Source organism: Orcinus orca, chromosome 18 (assembly GCF_937001465.1).
Source record: "Orcinus orca chromosome 18, mOrcOrc1.1, whole genome shotgun sequence".
NCBI classification, from domain to species: Eukaryota; Metazoa; Chordata; class Mammalia; order Artiodactyla; family Delphinidae; genus Orcinus; species Orcinus orca.
The window spans coordinates 50,283,557-50,304,877 of record NC_064576.1 but is presented as its reverse complement, the minus strand read 5'-3'; positions in this window follow the sequence as shown (position 1 = coordinate 50,304,877).

Below are 21,321 nucleotides of genomic sequence, written 5' to 3'. Positions count from 1 at the left end.
CTCTATTTATAGCAGCAAAATAAACCTTTTCCACAGTCTACTATATTCTTAGAGCCTGTATATGATTTAAGAGGAGCGAAGCCCACAGATCACAAGATAAAATTGTCATAAACTAAATAGTCCCATCCTTGGGTCACTATGGAGACTGCTGATACCAGCTAACTTATAAAAATATCTTTTTTTTTTAACAAAAAAACTCCAGGGCTTCCCTGGTGGCGCAGTGGTTGACAGTCCGCCTGCCAATGCAGGGGACACAGGTTCCTGCCCCGGTCCGGGAAGATCCCACATGCCGTGGAGCGGCTGGGCCCGTGAGCCATGGCCACTGAGCCTGCGCATCCGGAGCCTGTGCTCTGCAACGGGAGAGGCCACAACAGTGAGAGGCCCACGTACTGCAAAAAAAAAAAAAAAAAAAAAAAGAAGTCCAAACTTTTTACAAAAGTCCAAACTTCTGATAAGAGTGACCTTAATTTATAACCATCTTATACATATAAACTCTGACATTGACTTTCTGAGCAATTAAATTAATCTGATGAAATTGTCCCTTGTCATTTAACCTGAAAGAGAAATAATAGATGATGATCATTATAAAATTTAAAAATGTACAGTGAGATGAGGAATTTAGACAAATTACAATAGAATAGGACATATGACAGAAAGAAGACTGACTTTTACTTGAGTTTACTCTGTCCTCAAAACATATAGTTAATTTTAAAAAGATGATATTACTTTTAGACATATTGACTTTGAAGTAATGGAAGTAATTTCAGTAAGGTATATTTAAATAATTGCATTCCCTTTACCATCATCAAAGAAAACTAAATATCTATGTATTGGTCACTCCTGTTCATCTATGTAAGAGTCCTTTCCTTTCTGTAAACTTATTAGAAATGGTAGTAATTTAAGGATTTTTTGCTTACTATTCCCTTAACTTGGACTGTTACTTCTCAATATATTTTGGGGGGTCAATTTTCTCAAGTTCTTCAATTTTTTGCTCATGTGTCATGAAGCACACAATGATCACATTTATAAAATTTATATGATATTTCTAGAATGGTAGTATAGGAAGCTCCATAGATCCTGTCCCCAGCAAGACAACCAAAATTTATTTAAAAACATATTTTAAAAGACAACATTTAAAGTCTCTGGAAATTATCTTAAGGGTCATATGTATAAGGGAATGGATAAAGTAAATGGATAAGTAAATGGAGAAATATTTATTCCAGAAAATCTACTACCTCTTGGTTAAAACAGTGTTTAAGTCTATGCCATTTGATTCAAGACCCACTTATTCCCCACCCCCAAATTTCGGTTGTAGAAACAGAGCACAGGAACACAGGGCTCCATCTTCATTCAGCACTGAGCTCTATTCCAGGAAGAGAGACAGAAAGATGTGGGGCTCCATTCCTCCAACCAGCCTGCATCTGTAGGGCAGAAGCTCTTTCTCAAGGATAGCAGACCAAAAATACTGGATCCTGATTACCCTTGCTTCAGCTTGCTTATAGAATAAAGGTTACATTGTGGATGGAGCAAGCCAAGAAGCCCAGATACTATCACCCTATCCAGGACCCCAGTTGTAAAGTAAGGGTAGCATTCCAAGAGAAGAAGTCCCTGCCCCTAGGTCTGGAAACTAGTAAAGAGATCTTTTCCATAGGGAGAAGCCAACCATAAGAGTAAACACTTCTATAGCTCTCTCCTCAGTAACAAACTTTTTAAGAACAAAGTTTGGTAAAATTCAAGAACATGAGTATTGTTGAAAACAATTGTTTTTGATAATCAACTAAGAGGAGGCTGATAGCTCCATGTGACCAACAATTCAAACCATAGAACATCTAGAAATTTAAGAAAGAGAACAAGGAAAAGAAACTACAAGAAGATGAGGTTGGATCAAACCTTAAATATTGTCCTCAAATACTACACCTGGGAAGGAGCCTGCATTTAATTGTATCAATAAATATATAATAATGTATATTATATCATATTATGTATGATACAGCATATGTTATATATAATACCATGTATAATATATTGTTAAACAATTTACTATCTAGGGCATTGTCAAAAAATAAACAATGAAGTGAGAGTGTGTGATATATTTTATTCCAAAAAGAATATGAAATGAATATTCAGAAAAAAAACTTGGTTAAGAGAGATAATTTATCCTTTATTGCCATGTTATTTATTTAATTAGATTAATTTTCTGTTATCAGAAATATAAGAAATAGGAGTTCCTTTACATTTTTAAGAGACACAGAAGCAAAGATATTGTCACTTTCCCTTTTCTTCCTCTGATGAACTCTTAGTCATTTCTTAATATATAACTAAGTATGTCTCTTTCTAAGGATTGGCTGGTACAGTCTGACTGAGTTTTCCATGTGCTTCCCCACAGTGCATCCCTGTGTATATCTGCAATGTAGCACATGCTGCATTGTGCTGACAGTATTCTTACACTTTCCACATTTCAAGGTTTACAAAGACAGATAACAGAGATAAGCTCAGACATTGGAATATGACAGGTGTACAGCAGATATTGAAAGCTTGAGATATGAATGAATGAAGAAAAGTAAATAATTCTAGTGCATTACTCCATTCTTAGTCTTTAAATCATAAAAAATTTTGACTGATGCTAAATTGAAATATCAGCAGGTAATGCCCCAAAGAGAGATGTACTCCTCACATCAAATAGCTCTTTTGCTCTGTGAGTGAGAGCATACTTGAGTTTTTGACCTTCTCAGAAAAACACTGCCTTACTGCCTCTTAGCTTGATTTGTGGTTTTGTCTTTGGCTTCTGTTGCTCAAGTACTGGTATTTAAAGTGTAAGACAGAGTAAGGAGAATAGTGTCAAAAAAACAAAATTCAGGGATTCCCTGGTGGTGCAGTGGTTGAGAGTCCACCTGCCGATGCAGGGGACACGGGTTCGTGTCCCGGTTCGGGAGGATCCCGCATGCTGCGGAGCGGCTGGTCCCGTGAGCCATGGCTGCTGAGCCTGCGCGTCTGGAGCCCGTGCTCCGTAACAGGAGAGGCCACAACAGTGAGAGGCCCGCGTACCGCAAAAAAAAAAAAAAAAATTTCAACTGAGTATATTTAAATATCTTATTGGCTTTGTTCAGTGATTCATGAATTGGGCAGATTTTGATCTAGCAGATAGAAAGACACTCCTAGAAACTGTACAGAATGAGAGACTTTTATACAAAGAAGTTACACTAGGCAAAAAACAATTGTTTTGCTATGTCAAGGGTAGTTTCCTTCAGGGGATGGCTGGATTCTATCAAGCAGATAACACAACTTGTGCTGATCTGGTGATTGATTGTTTTAAGATGTAGTTTCTGGGAGACCTGAAACTGCAGTAAGGTTAAGTCTCAATTTGGTGATGTGGGGCTTAGCATAAGCAACTCCATTTTGGACCTGTCATCTTGTTTTCAACCATAGGGAGTCATGAAAATTAAGAAACTTATGTTTTTGCTTGCCAACTAAGGAATGTAGTTTTCTAGAAAGGAATAAAAGAAAAATTTAATACTTATTAATTTATTTTGCCAAAGAAAAAATGATGCAATTAATTGTAAACTTAATCTCCATCAAGTTATAAAATAAATGATCATTAGTTAAATATAGAGTTGAATCTTGTTTAAACAGCAAATATCTGATGGGAGTCTATTCATAATTATTTTGTATCTATTTAAAGATCACTAGCTCTAAGTTTCCTAAAGATGAAGGGAATGCACAATTACTCTTGAGTATTATACTTTTATTTGATAAGGTGGTTTTCATACACAGAAAAAGGTTTTAGTTCTATAGCTATGTTTAAAATATTTTATTTATAACTATTTATATTGTCTATTGAGGCAAGGTACAATGTTAGATCTAGGGAGAATCTTGAGGATACAGGAATTGACCATATTAATATGTGATGAATGTTAAAGATCAAATGGTAATACACTATATTGTTTCTCAGATGTACTAAAATTGAATTAAAAATATCATCATCTTAAACTTCACAGAACCCATCAAAATTCATAAAGAATAAACGGTTTTTCAGAGAGGGAAGAAGATAACTCAGTAACCGTGACTGGAATTGAGACTAATTTTTTAAACTTAGCCTGTTTCGTCAAATGTTCCACTTTTAAAATGTAACATTTATACTTATACAAGTGTTTTAAATATTATTTGCTTAAAAGAGAATCGTCTAGGGCTTCCCTGGTGGCGCAGTGGTTGGGAGTCCACCTGCCAATGCAGGGGACACGGGTTCATGCCCAAGTCCGGGAAGATCCCACATGCCGCAGAGCGGCTGGGCCCGTGAGCCATGGCCGCTGAGCCTGCATGTCTGGAGCCTGTGCTCCGCAACGGGAGAGGCCACAACAGTGAGAGGTCCACATACCGCAACAACAACAGAAAAAAGAGAATCGTCTAGCACGAAAAACCAAAGAAACAAAGAACAGAAGAGTCCACTTATCAGATCTAATAAGGATATTCCAAAAGATGGTCAATTGTAAAATCAACATGAAAAATCAATAGTATTTTTCAACACCAATTTTAAAAATAATCTAGAATATATAATAGAAAGTTATTCTAAAATTTGAATGGTATACTTTGCATAAATATACACACATATATTCAAAGGAAAAAAATTGTGGATATCTACCTCCCATTAATCAGGACATATTAAAAAACTAAAACAAGGTTTATAGAGTGTTATTTGCATTTCCAGGTGTTACATCATTCCTTAAACCATAGACAAAGCATAAAAGAAGAAAAATAATATTTTACAGAGTTAATGTTATATAATTTTGTCAGTCATATCTTCTAACAGTTCTAATTGCATTTCTATTATTTAAAAATCTAATCGAGTGTATGTTGTTATGGTTAACTAGGGTTTGAGAGAGAATTGAATCTATGGTGATGAATAGTCTGTATTTTTATAGGGCTGTGGATTACAAGAGTATACACATTTGCCAAAACTATAAAATATAAAAGTTAAGATCTGTGTAGTTCACTGTATGCAATTTATACCTTGATTTTTACCAGGCAAAAAAATAATACAGACTATACGTTACAAATTTGCTACTTCTAGATTAAAAAGAGCGTATTTCAAATTCAGTGATGAAAAGTCCAAGAAATCTGAAGTACAAAGGCAGAAGTAATAGATTTCTTGTACAGAGTAACTCTCAATTCTCCTACTTTGTACCAGATTTCAAAAATTAAGGCTATGTTTAGCAACAATGTACCTGTATTGATTCTGTACCTTTCTCTTCATACGTAAATAGATAATTAGGTCCCTAATGATGGAAATGCATTTTCTGTTTAAACCAAACTTCTCTCAACATTAACAACATAACTGTTTGTTGTTTTTAAATTAAAATGCATACACCCTGGCTGTGATATATTAAAAACACATTTAATTAGACTCTGGATGTATATGATTTCAAAACTCAAAAGATGATACTGGTACAATAATAAAAGATAAACTAATTTTAAAATATTTTCACTTTCAACTCTGCTATATTTAAAGCCACTAGCAAAAATTCCTCCATGAAAGATGAAGTATCACAACATGAAATTAAATTTGAATATGAGATACAGTAAAATTGTTTTCAGTTTTGTAAGATTCTTGCATTAGGTGTCAAAATGATACCAGAAAATATCCTAAATAATGAACAATGTAGATCAAACATGATAAATTGCCTTCCAAAAGAGAACACTAAATGAAATTGAAAAATAAATTCTCTCTGAAAATAAAATGCTGCACATTTAAACAGAAGAAACTGTCAACATCATAAAACTTTAATGCAAGCTTTGTAATTTCACATATCATGCTGATAGATGGCATATGATCTTTGACATGACACAAATTTAAAAGATCCCAATATAAAAAATAAAAGTGTAACAAAAATTGAGGCAAACTGCCTTGCTGAACCAAAGTATTTTACTTTCCAAGAATTCAAAGAAACAAAACTTTTCTAGAAGTTACTATTTTAATTAAGGAAATAGAAAATTAGAATGAAGTAATAATTTGCTAATTGGGTCATATTTGTGGAAGGTTCAATTTAAATTAGTGGGTAACTTGAGTCTCAAAAACATAATAATTATATAAAATTTTAAAATACTATTTTAAAATATTTTTTAACAAATCAACAAATGATCAACAAATGGTTTATTGCTTAACTTCTCAGAGAACCGGAGTAAGCATATGTTTTAAATATACACAAAGGCTTATATTTTATTGAGTAGTTGGGAGGAACAAAATGGGAAATGAGCCAAATATGTGTTTGTATTTTTACTTCTTTAGGAAGTTATTTCTTATCTCAGAGACTGTGCTTTTGATTACATATAATGGAAATTGCAATATTTACTTTATGTGGTTGTTCAAAAAAATCAAATGGAAAGTATGCAGTTTTAGGCAAGTGCCTGGGTAGTAGTGGTCGATTAATAAATGATAAGTTCCTTTACCCTTAGTATTTTTTGCAAATGTGTAAGGATCTTTTTAAACATACAAATTTTGAATATTATGAATATACTTAAAATAATTTTCTTCAATATTGTATCAGTGGTGTTTAGTTAAGCATAAATTAAATTAATACAAAAATACATCATAGGGCTTCCCTGGTGGCGCAGTGGTTGGGAGTCCGCCTGCCGATGCAGGGGGCGTGGGTTCGTGCCCCGGTCCGGGGGGATCCCGCGTGCCGCGGAGCGGCTGGGCCCGTGAGCCGTGGCCGCTGGGCCTGTGCGTCCGGAGCCTGTGCTCCGCAGTGGGAGAGGCCACAGGAGTGAGAGGCCCACGTACAGAAAAAAAAAAAAAAAAAAAAATACATCATAGATAATACATATCATAAGGTATGGAAAAAGGCAGTCTACATAATAGTCATTTATGTAACATTTGCATATTGGAATTCTATTCCTTTATTATATATTTATGAGTTTAGTTCTTTTACCAGAAAATGAGATTAAAAGACCGTAAGATAAAGTCATGACATCTAATATCAATATTTACATTTAAATAGCACAATGAAGCTAAAATAGTTTAATTTATGGACAAAAATAACAGAATATCTAATATTAAACATTACCAAGTGATCTCAAGATACTGCATTATTACAATTTTCAAGACCTGTGGTAATTTATTTCACAAGGTTTTTTTTTAATGTTTCCTTGAGATTTACCTCTGATTTATAGCTACATTAAAATCTGCTTATCATAATACTTTTGATATTATAGTAGAAATGATTTGAAACTAGAATTTTACACAGATTCACTTGTACAGAAAACTGTTTCGATATGATGCATTTATATAAAATGTACATTTTTTTGCTGATTAAAGAACCAAACATAAATTGTATCATTTCATACTACTTTTACTTTAATTTGTAGCTGAGATTTCCTGTGTTAGCCAAGAAATACAAATGTAAGTAGAAGAAAAATATACAAGAGCAAATTCTCATATGTAAAAATGATAGTTTATATCTCCACTCATAATTCTTCTGTCCAGATTAGTAGTCTCAATTAATCTCTTTCTTTTTTAAAAATATTCTGGAAAGTAGACCTTAAAGGTCCTTATCATAAGATAAAACAGTTTCGTAACTATGTATGGTGATAGCTGTTAACCAGACTTACTGAAGAGATCATTTTGCAATGTATACAAATATCAAATCATTGCATGGCACAACTGAAACTAACATAATGTTATATGTCAATTATGCCTCAATAAAAATTTTAAAAAATAAAGTAATAAAAAATATCGTAAAGAAAGTCATTTTGAGATACACAGGAAAGTTACTCTAAAGGGATTAATCATCTCAAATTCTCTAACATTTAATTGTTAGTTTACTTTTGAAAATTATAGAAAGGAAGTTTTCTTATTCAGTTTGTCATTTTCATTTAACTCTTTTAAATATGAAGATTATGATAGCTTACCTAAAATGGACTGATGTTTGATATCAAGAAGTCCTAATTCTTATATTCTTTATTCAGAAATAAATAAAGATTATTTCTGTTAAAATGCTTTCTTTAAAATTGCTTTCTGCAGGACAGAAATAATTCCTATATAAGAATTCCTACATAAGAAAGAAATATTATATAAAATATCTAACTTTCTTTGAATGCACATATGTAGATAACTTTAAATGGCATTATATATTAAAGTGTTTTCTTTAAAAATATTTTAAATATGAAATGATTTGACACATTGAACGAAGATTCAATGTGACAGACAATACAATAACTTAACCTGCTTTGTCTCACATTACATACTGAAAAATTTTGGTTACAAGCTTACTTTAGCAGACTGTGATATATCCTGCTACAGTAGAGTATGTAAAAATAAAAACAAACAGAATTTGGAAGAGCAAGTTCAGAGCTGACTCTTCATATAGAATGAATGTAATCATGTGCATTATATTTACTACTTCAGAGGATTAGTCCTCTGTTTATAAAATGATGACTATACTGTCTCTACTAGCTCACATGGTTACCAGAAAAGATAAAATAATTAATGCATGCCAAGATGCTTTGCAAGTTGAGAATTAACATAAATATGAGGTGGTGTTGTTTCTGATGTATATTCACCAAAAACATAACAAAAAAGTGGGTTCTAGTTTAAACCTAAATGTACAGCTGATTTCTAATGCCTTCATAAGGTCAAGTTTTCTGACTTATTCCCAGTTGATGCTGAAGTATCCTAGGACCAGGAATCCACCCATTGAAAGAACTGAAAGGAAAAATAGACAGTTCTACAACAATAGTTGGAAACATCAATACATCACTTTCAATAATGGATAGAACATCTAGACAGAAGATCTATAAAGCAATTAAGGGCTTAAACAATATTATAGACGAACTAGACCTAAAAAACATATATAAATTCCTCTGGCCAACAACAGCAGAATACACATTCTTTATAAATGTACATGGAGTATTCTCGAGGATAGACCATACATTAAGCCACAATATGTCTCATTAAATTTAAAAAGATTAAAACCGTACAAAGTGTTTTCTAAGATCACAATGGAATGAATCTAGTAATCAACAGAAGGAAACCTAGAAAATAAACAAATATGTGGAAATTAAACAGCACACTGTTAAACAATGAATGGGTCAAAGAAGAAATGACACAGGAAATTAGAAAATACATAGAGAAAAATGAAAACACAGCATACCAAAACTTAAGAGATATAGTGAAGGCAATATTCCATGGGAAATTTAGAGCTGTAAATGCTTACATTAAAAAAAGAAAAACATCAAATCAATAATCTAATTTTACATCTTGAGGAACTAGAAAAACAAGAACCAACTAAATTGAAAGCCAGGAGAAGGAAATAAAATTATAAAGATTATAGAGAAACTACAGAGACAATAGAAGAAAAATGTTGAGAGAATCAATTATACCAAAAAGTGGTTCTTTAAAAAGATCAACAGAATTGACATACCTTTAGCTAATCTGATAAAGAAAAAAAGAAAGATGAAAATAACTGAAAACAAATGAAAGTGGGGATTTTACTATCAAACTTATAGAAATAAAGAGAATTAGAGGAAAATTATGTAATTATTAAATGACCTAGATAAATTGGATACATTTCTAGAAATACGGAGGCTCAAGAAGAAATAGAAAATCTCAGCACCTGATAACAACTGAACAAGTAAAATAGGTAATCAAATACTTCAAACCAAAGAAAAGTCCAGGAAGAGATGTCTTCACTGGAAGACAAAAACTTAAAGATAAATGAACAACAATCCTTCTAAAACTCATTAAAAAATGAAAAGGAAGGAACACTTCCTAACTCGTTATTTGAGGTCAGCATTACCCTAATATCAAGACACATAAATCACAAGAAAAGAAAATTACAGACTAGAATCCTTTATGAATATAGATGTAAATATCCTCAACAAAATATGTCAAAATAAACAGCATATGAAAAGGGTTATGCATCATAGCCAAGTGCAATTTATCCCAGGAATGCAAGGGTAATTCAAGACAAGAACATAATCCATATAATATACCACATAGATAGAATGAAGGGAAAATACACATGATCATCTAAATTAAGGGAGAAAAGGCATTTGATAAAATCCAACACCATTTCATGATGAAAACACAGAAGACTGGGAATAGAAGAGAACTTCTTAAACATGATAGAAGGCATTAATGAAAAACACACAGGTAACATTATGCTCAATTTTGAAAGAATAAAAGTTTTCCCTAAATCTAGAACAAGAGTAAATAACCCACTACCACCTCTGCTGTTCAACCTTGTACTGAAAGTTCAGCCAGAACAATTCAGCAAGAAAATGAAGTAAAAATTATCTAAACAGGAAAGATATAAGCAAAACTATATCTACTCACAAATGACATGATTCTACATACAGAACGTCCTAAAGAATCCACAAGGAAGATACTAGAGCTAATAAAATAATTAAAGTTGCAAAGTACAAGATCAACATACAAATTTGAATGTACCCACAGTAAATAAAATTGAAAAGGGTATAAGTAGACAATTACACTCACAATAACGTCCAAAGATTAACAAGAAGAAGATTAAATTTAATGAAGGAGATTTAAGGCTTGTGTAAAGAAAATTAACAAATATTACTGAAAGAATTTTGAGAATTAAATCAGTTAGATGGTGAAAAAGGAGGTTGTAGCCCTCAAACTTCCATAGAAAACCAATTTTAACAAACACTTATTGATGAGAACACCTTTATAGGAGCCTGGGAGTCTAGCTGAGAGGTTCCAGTTCCTCAGTGGAGAAAAATATGAGAATAGATTCATTGAAGAAGGTAAGAATAGTTTTTCCTTACATGGGTCACCCTTCCTCCAAAGCAGCACAATTCACTGCCAAGAGTTACCTCACAGTCTGTGATCTCTCCATAGGATAAAGTGATAGAAAAGTGAGATCTCAACTTCCCCAGCCTTTTGGGATATGGCCCAAGTGGTCCACTTCTCATCCCAAGCTGAACACTGAGTGGATCAGCACAAATGAATAGTCTGGGGAGAGATAAGATTAGGGAAAATGGAGGTCACCACAACTGGTGCATGGAACTCAATAACCAACTACAGATCTTACAAACTGGTTCAGGGATTCCACTGAGAACTCTGGCTAGGACCCCAAAGGATACCTCAACTGCAGAAGCACCCACCTAGCTGATGGGCTCCCCCAACACTTTGTAATAAGAGAACTGAAGGATGGAAAAATCTTATTGTTATAGGTTGAATCGTGTCCCTTCCAAAATTCATATGTAAAAGTCCAAATTTCCAGTACCTCAGAATATGAGTTTACTTGGAAATAACGGCCATTGCAAATGTAACTAGTTAGGCTAAGATGAGTTTACACTGGAGTAGGGTGAGTCCCTGTTCCAATATGACTGGTGCTGAAATAAAAAGGAATTTGGATGCAAACAAATATGCAAGGAAACACCATGCCAACATGAAGACAAAGGTTAGAGTGATGTTTCTCCAAGCCAAGAATCACCAAACATTTCTAGCAATCAACCAGAAGCTAAGAGAGAGGCATTGAACTGATCCTTCCTCACAGCCCGCAGAAGGGAAAAATCCCACTGACACCTTGATCTTGGAATTATAACTTCCAAAGCTATGAATCAATAAATTTGAGTTGGTTAAGCCACCCAGGAAACTAATGCAACTGTAAACCAACAAGATGTAACAGATATACATAACATACACCACCCAATTACAACAGGATACACATTCTTCTCAAGTACACAAGAAACATTCTTCAGGACAGACCATATATTAACACACAACATAATACTCAATAGATTGTAAAAGCTAGAGGACAGACATCAATAACAAAGAAATTTGAAAAATTAATAAATATGTGAAAATTAAGAAATACACTCTTAAAAATCAACACTTAAAGTATAAAGGGGAAAAAAAAACATGACCATCTCAGTTAATACAGAAAAATCATTTGGCCCAATCTAATGTGTTTTCATGGCAAATAACATTCAGAAAACTAAGAAGGACTGATTAAATGAATTTATGAGAAACTCTCCACAACACTAAATTATAAGTTACACAACATAGTGAATGTGTAAAATGATACTGAATGTTCACTCGGAAATGGTCACTTTTATGTTATATGTTATCAATTTTTTTAAAAAAGATGAGATAAAAACAAATATCATATGATATCACTTTTATGAGGAATCTAAAAAAATGTTTCAAATTAACTTATTTAAAAAACAGACATAGATTGACCAACATGGAAAACAAACTTATGCAAAGGGAAAGGGGGTGGAGAGGGAGGGATAAATAAGGAGTTTGGAATTAACAAATACACACTATTATATATAAAATAGATAAACAACAAAGAACTACTGTACATCCTAGGGAAATATTTCAATATCTTGTAATAACCTATAATGGAAAAGAATCTGAGAAAGAATATATATGTATAACTGAATCACTTTTCTATACACCTGAAACTAACACAACATTGTAAATCAACTGTACTTCAATAAAAAATTATGAGATGAAAATTTGCATTTTTTGCTTATCTATATCCTGAAATTGGTGAAGTTCATAAGTATTGCAGAAGTTCAATATTAACCAAAATTACAAATATAGTATAGATGACTCAAAATGTTGGAGACTTCTGATAGAGCTCCTCTTCATTAGTACTCTTATCATGCATGTTTCCTGACAACATTTATTTGATCTTTTCATTTTCATAAATGACTTTTCTGGGTCAGAGTTCTTTAGAGTACTCATTCGCTTACATCATATATATATATATTCTTCTGCTCTATTTATCATCTATTATTTTTGTTGACATACAATAGAAAGGTCACGTTTCCTCTGGGATGATATATTTGAATTACACAATTTTATATCTTTGGTAACCAGATACCAAACACATTGAACTGGAAATTTTAAGTCTTAATATAGCATATTAATTGCACAGATTTAGGGATTTACTAGAGGAAACAATTTTTATATCCAAATTAGTAAAAAATGATGAGATGCTGAAAACTTCTGACAAAAAATCTATTCAAGTTTTATTCTATAAGGACAGTCACCAATAGGTGAGCATCCCTCTACCTTTTCTATTTGTTTCATTTGTTTTACTGTTTTTCCTAATGATTCTTTTTCGGTGTTATATTATGTTGTTATATTGATGGATGACAACAAATCTGGAAGAAAATGGGAAGACACTTAAATGATACAATTTTAATGACACTAAGATTGTAAAAGTGTCCTCCCCATACTTAGATTTTATAAGAGATATAAATTGCTTCCAGGATGGTGGTAGATAACAAATTGGTCCTTGTCATCTCTATGCTATATCTAGGATGCCACATTTGTGATTAGCATCCCAGTTAATTACCATAGAAACTTACATATATTTTTCTTTGTTTTGTTTTCTTTTCTTCTGGGGAATCTGTAAAGTAATAAATTATAATAATGTAGATGCACTAAATAAAATAATTTCAGAGGGGATTTTTGATGTTGTGTAAATCTATACATGGTGTACTTTTGGAAGTGTGTAAGAAAATATGTTTTTTACTAATGAGAGAATTTGGAAAATTATATATAATTTGCTCCTTAAATATTTATGAGAATTATTTTAATAATATATTTATTTATACATTACTTAGGGAATGGTAATAAACATTGAAATGCAGATTATAAATTGTCTAATAAAAGGAGGAGATATAAAAATACAAAGTATATCTACACTTCACAATTTTAAGTACAAATGGGATATTTAGTTGACTTTTTTCTCCTTATATGTCAAAATGTTTAGAATTTCAGATGTCTTAAGAATAAATCTTATGAGGTATTAAACAATTATTGAATTAAAATGTTCATTCCTGCACACAACAAATTATTTCAGTAAACAAAAGTAGCATTTCATGAATGACAACTTATGTCAAGTACAAATGTCCTGAAGTAATTGATGGGTTTCATGTGAACGAACACTTTACCCACCTGGTGATTAGTTTTTTATGCTATTAGTATTTTGCTTATGGGGTTTAAAAGATAATGCCTTTGAACAAACTATGTCTCTTCAATATCATCATTAGAATAATGTATTCAAGAACAATAAGTCTCATATACTACATGAACGAACAATATGAGAAAGTATGCACACATACACATGCAAACACATTCACATAAATATGCTTAGAACCATCACAGTATTCACAGTGGATTTTTTTTTTCTTTTTGTTGCTCAAGATTGAGCCATCTACCCCACTTCTAAATTCCACTATGTCCCAGCTATAATATTTATTTGCTCCATCTTCATTAACTTCTTCCCTAAGCCTTATAACATGTTCAAAAACTTTATAAAACTCATGACTTAATGAGATATATACAAACACAAACAAGCAAATTTTGCCACTTTATCTCCCTCTAAGACTTATAGACATTTTCTCTATTTCTTCACCTCCTGGGCCCATCTGAATCTAGGAACATATTCTTTTTTTTTTTTTTTTTTGGAACATATTCTTTTTATGTAGTCATTGTCATTGCTTGTAAAGGTTAGAACTGAGATGTAGGACTGAACACACACACACACAAAACTGAAATTTTCTGAAGTAAATCTATCCTACCTAGGAATCCATCCAACTACCTATCCACATACTTATAGTGACAGAGATTTGAGATTTTTCCTGGACTGGAATGGGTAATGGAACGAGAAAGTTACCTTTTCTAAAAAATTAAATAAATGTTTAAGATATACTACTGTTGGTGAAAATACTAATACTCAATCTTTTTCAAATTGTTTATGGACAAGAAAGGATTTTTTTCAATTATCACAAACCATTTCTTTTGTAAAATATAATAAAAATTAATAGAAAAATAAAAACAAAATGAAAGAATACAAACTCTTGTTATATTATTGTCAACAGATATAAAATTATCATCTTAAATTGTTATCAAAGCATAAAAATTCTACTCTCAATTTTAGTACTTATGTCTTTAACTAATAGCATGAGTTCACAAACAATTGCTCTATAATAGCACTGTTCAGAAAACACTTTTTTTCTCACATGTGGCTGTTCATTGTAATGCATCGAAACTAGAAAGAAATATTGTTGTCTAGATTCCATGACTCAGAGACATCAATATCTCAGTTACAATAATTTATATAACAATTGGATGCAAGACCATAAAGATATAGAAGAGTTGAACAAGCTACAAGCCAAACTAAACCTAACAGACATCTATACAACACTTTACCCCACAACTCAAGAATGCATATATTTCTCAAATGTAAATGAAATATTCTCCAGGAGAGGTTAAATCATATATCAGGCCATGAAATAAGTCAATAAATTTAAAAGGTATTTGGGAAATTCACAAATATATAACGATTAAGCACATTTCTAAATTATCAATGAGTTAAAAAGTAAATTTAAAAGGAAATTAGAAAATACTTTGAGATAAATGAGAATGAAAAGACAACATGCCAAAAGGTATGACATTCACCTGCAACAAAGTTTACAAGGAATAGCTATACAACCTTGAAAAAGAAGAACAAAGCTGTAGGACACAGTTCTCAATTTCAAAACTTACTATGGGATTATAGTACTAAAGACAGTGTGGTACTGGCACAATGACAGATATATATATATATATATATATATATATATATATATATATATATATATATATATATATCAGTGAAGTAGAATTGAGAGTCCAGAAATAAACCCGTATGTTTAGAGTCAAGTGGTTTTTGACAGAGTTCCATGGTTTTCTCCACAAGCAAAATAATGAGATTGGATTTTTACCTCCCTCCACATACAAAAATTAACTCAAAGTGAATCAAAGACCTAAATGTAAAAGTTAAACCTATAAAACTCATGGAAGAAAAGTAGGTATGAATCTTTATGATTTTAGATTAAGTCACAGCAAAAATGCAAGAAACAAAAGAAAATAAATAAATAAATTTGACATGTTCATAATTTAAAAAAAATGTATTTCAAAGAACCCCATCAAAAAACTGAAATGGTAATCTAAAGATGGGACAAATATTTGCAAAACATTTATATTATAAGGAACTTCTTTCTTATAGCATAACAACAGCAAAAAAGGAAAAGTAACTCACTTAAATATTGGGTTATTTACTTCAAAATAATAAAGGCCATATATGACAAGGCCACAGTTAATGTCATTCTCAATGGTAAAAAGCTGAAAGCATTCCTTCTGAGATCAGGAACAAGACAAGTATGTCCATTGTCACCACATTTATTCAACATAGTTTTGGAAGTTCTAGCTATGGCAATCAGAGAAGAAAAAGAAATCAAAGGAATCCAAATTGGAAAAGAAGTAAAACTGTCACTGTTTGCAGATGACATGATACTATACATAGAAAATCCTGAAGATGCTACCAGAAAACTACTAGAGCACATCAATGAATTTGGTAAAGTTACAGGATACAAAATTAATACACAGAAATCTCTTGCATTCCTATACATTAATGATTAAAGATCAGAAAGAGAAATCAAGGAAACAGTCCCATTTACCATTGCAAAAGAAAGAGTAAAATACCTAGGAATAAACCTGCCTAAGGAGACAAAAGACCTCTACTCTGAAAACTATGTGATGCTGATGAAATAAGTCAGTGGTAACACAAGCAGATAGAAGGATCTACTATATTCTTAGAAGAATAAATATTGTCAAAATGACTATATTACCCAAGGCAATCTACAGATTCAATGCAATCCCTATCAAATTACCAATGAATTTTTTTATGGAACTAGAGAAAAAAATTCTAAAATTTATGTAGAAACACAAAAGACCCCACATAGCCAAAGCAATCCTGAGAAAGAAAAATGGATCTTGAGAAATTAGACTCCCTGGGTTCAGACTATACTACAAAGCTACAGTAATCAAAACAGTATGGTAATGGCACACAAAAAGAAATATAAATCAATGGAACAGAATAGAAAGCCCAGAAGTAAACTCATGCACCCATGGTCACCTAATTTATGCCAAAGAAAGCAAGAATATACAATGGAGAAAAAACAGTCTCTTCAATAAGTGGTGCTGGGCAAACTAGACAGCTACATGTAAAAAAAATAAAATAAAATTAGAACACTCTCTAACATCATACATGAAATTAACTTGAAATGGATGAAAGACATAAATGTGAGGCTGGACCATAAAAAAAACTCTTAGAGGAGAACATAGGCAGAACACACTTTGACATAAATCACAGCAAGATCTTTTTGGATCCACCTCCTAGAGTAATGAAAATAAAAACAAAAAATAAACAAATGGGATGTAATTAAATTTAAAAGCTTTTGCACAGCAAAGGAAACAATAAACAAGACAAAAAGATGACCCACAGAATGGGAGAAAATATTTGCAAATGAAGCAATTGACAAGGGATTAATCTCCAAAATATACAAAGAGCCCATGCAGCTCAATGTAAAAAAAAAACAGACAAGCCAATCAAAAAATGGGAAGAATATCTAAATAGATATTTCTCCAAAGAAGACATACAGATGGCCAAAATGCACTTTAGAAATCCTCAGCATCACTAATTATTAGAGAAATGCAAATCAAAACTACAATGAGGCATCACCTCACACTGATCAGAATGGCCATCATCAAAAAGTCTACACCATAAATGCTGGAGAGGATGTGGAGAAAAGGGAACCCTTGTACACTGTTGGTGGGAATATACATTGGTACAACCACTATGGAGAGCAGTATGGAGTTTCCTTAAAAAATCTAAAAATGGAGCTAACATGTGATCCAGAAATCCCACTCCCGGACATATATCTGGAGAAAAAAATGGTCTGAAAGGATATATGCACCCCAATGTTCATCGCAGCACTCTTTACAATAGCCAAGACATGGAAACAACCTAAATGTCCATTGACAGAAGAATGGATAAAGAAGACTTGGTCCATATATACAATGGAATGTTACTCAGCCATAAAAATGAATAAAATAATGTTGGGACTTCCCTGGTAGCACAGTGGTTAAGAATCTGCCTGCCAATGCAAGGGACATGGGTTTGATCCCTGGTCTGGGAAGATCCCACATGCTGTGGAGCAACTAAGCCTGTGTGCCACAACTACTGAGCCTGCGCTCTAGAGCCCATGAGCTACAACTACTGACCTCACGTGCCATAACTACTGAAGCCCACACACATAGAGTCCATGCTCCACAACAGGAGAAGCCACTGCAATGAGAGGCCCACACTGCAATGAAATATAGCTCCTGCTCGCCGTAGCTGGAGAGAGCCTGTGTGCAGCAACGAAGATCCAACACAGCCACAAATAAATTAACTAATTAAAAAAAAAAAGAATAAAATCATATCATTTACAGCAACATGGGTGGAACTAGAGATTATCGTACTAAGGGAAGTAAGTCAGATAGAGAAAGACAAATATCATATAATATTGCTTATATGTGGAATCTAAAAACATGATACAAATGAACTTATTTATAAGACAGAAATAGAGTCACAGATGCAGAAAACCCTAACCCTAACCAGCAGGAAAAAGGGGAAGAAGGATAAACTGGGACATTGGGATTGACATATACACACTACTATATATAAAATAGATAACAAATAAGGACCTACTATATAGAACAGGGAACTCCACTCAGTACTCTGTAGTGACCTATATAGAAAAAAAATCTAAAAAAAGAGTGGATATATGTATAACTGATTCACTTTCCTGTACAGTAGAAATTAACACAGCATTGTAAATCAGCTATACATCAATATTTTTTTAAAGAAGCACATATTTAAATATTTAAATAAATATTAAATAACATTAAGTAAACAAAATAAACATCCTCCAAAGAAGATATACAAATAAGCAAAAAGCACAGAAAAAGATGCTCAACATCAGGTCTCAATACGGAAATGCAAATCAAAGTTGTTTATAACATACTACTTCATACTCACTAAGATGGTTTTTAAAATGGCAGAGACAATAAACATTGCTGGCATGGATATAGAGATATTTAAATCATTATATGTTGTTTTTGGAAATATAAGATGATGCAGCCATCTTGGAAAATGTGTTTTCCAGTTCCTGTAAATGTTAAACACAAAGTTACCACATGACTCAGTAATTTAATTTGTTTATTTTCATAATTTTCCAGTTGTATTGAGGTATAATTGCCAAATAAAATGAACATGGGAGTGCAGATGTATCTTCAACATCCTGATTTCAATTCCTTTAAATAAATATTCAGAAATGGAAATGCTGATTCATATCATTCATAGGTAGATCTGTTTTAAAATTTCTGAGGAACCTCCATACTGTTTTCCATAATGGCTGTACCAATTTATATTCCCACCAACTGTGTATAAGGATTTTCTTTTCTCTACACATTTACCAACATTTATTATCTCTTACCTTTTTGATAATGACCACCCTAAAAAGTGTGAGGTGATATCTCATTGTGTTTCTTTTAAATGAGATTATATGAAATCATGTGTGTGGAAACTTTTGAAAATTGTAATGCATTATAGAATTTAAAGAATCTGTCACTGTGGTTTTGGCTTGCATTTCCCTGATGATTAGGGATATTGGGCACTTTTTCATAGACCTGTGGGTTATTTGTATGTTTTCTTTGGAAAATGTCTATTTAGGTTCTTTGTTCATTTAATCAGATTATTTATATTTTTAATATTGAGTTGAGTGAGTTCCTTATATGTTTTTGATATTCAGTCATCAGATAAATGGTTTGTAAATATTTTCTCTGCCACTCCTGTAGACCCCCACTTCATTTTGTTGATTGTTTCCTTTGCCATGCAAATCTTTTTAGTTTGATGTAATCTCACTCATTTATTTCATTTTTGTTGCATGTGCTTTTGGTGTCATGACTTAGCAATTTTAGGTTTATTCCCAAGAGAACTGAAAATATATGTCCACACAAAACCTGAGCATGATTGTTAATATGAACATTACTTGTAAAAGCAAAGCATAGAAGCAACCTAAAAATCCATCAATGGATGAATGAATGAATGAATGAATGAAAATGTGGTGTATCCTTACAGTGGAATATTATTCAGTCATAATATAACAAATTACTGCTACATGATAACACATGGATGATCCTTGAAAACATTATTCTATGTGAAAGAAGTCAACATCAAAGACAACATGTTGAATAATCACATACAAATGAAATGCCCAGAGTAATCGAATACATAGAGAGAGGTACATTAGTAGTTGTCAGGTGTATGGAGAAGGGTGGGGTGGGAATTAGGAAGTGACTGGTATGGGGTTTCTTCTTGGGGTGACAAAAATGTTCTGTTTGTAGACAGTGGTGACAGTTGCACATCTTTATGAATATACTATAGAGCACTGAATTCCATGTTTTAAGAAACTCAATTTTATGCTCTCTGAATTATATTGCAATTTTAAAAATGAGAAAAGAAAGGGAAAATAAACTAAAAATCATAGATCCAAACAGAAATTAGAAAAAAGACAAGATTTTTTTTTTACAACAGCAATGAAAACAAACAGCAAAATTATTTAAGATATAGAACAATGAATTGCAGTATACTTTGTTTAGATAATCTTCAAAACAAATGAACTAAAAGAAGGCATTTTTGGGGCAATTACAGAACTTTTAATATAGCCACCAATTAGTTGATTCAGAAGAATTGTTGTAAATTTATTTCACTATGATAATGAGATTGCTGTTATATAAGAAAATGTCCTATTTCACAGAGTTTTATATTGAAGTATTTAGAGATAAAATGTCATGATATCTTGGACTTGTTTTAAAATACTTCAGTAAAAAGAAAAAATAATAAATGTTAAAAAAATGAGTAATTTTTCCATCTAGGTTATGTATCCATGATGATTCATTTTACCATTGTCTCTACTTTTATGTTTCAAGATGTTTATAATAAAATGTTTTTTAAAATGACAAATGCTATGAAATTTAGATTGTGAAAGTATGTTAACATCTTGAATTTTATTATATAAAATTTTTACCTCATTGACAGTTGGTTTACTGTTTTAAGGCTCTATGGTACCTGTTTCTATCAAATACATGAAAAATTATTATTACCCCCCCAAACCACAATAAAAACAAAGTGCAATAAATAACCCCGATCTTAACATTGATCACTCATAAAACATACATAAACAGTGTCTCTTGGAGTGACACTACTTTTAAAACTGAGGTCCAGACTTAGGTTATTGACTTTAATAACTCATTCTCCATACACAGTAATAGCATGCTTTGTTTTATAACAGTTTATGTATCAGTCTTAAGATTTTTGTATTGTTTGATTAAAATTTACTTTTAAATCCATGGTGGCCTTAGACTTATCATGTCAATTTTATGCCTCAGATTTTACACCTGTACATTTGTTG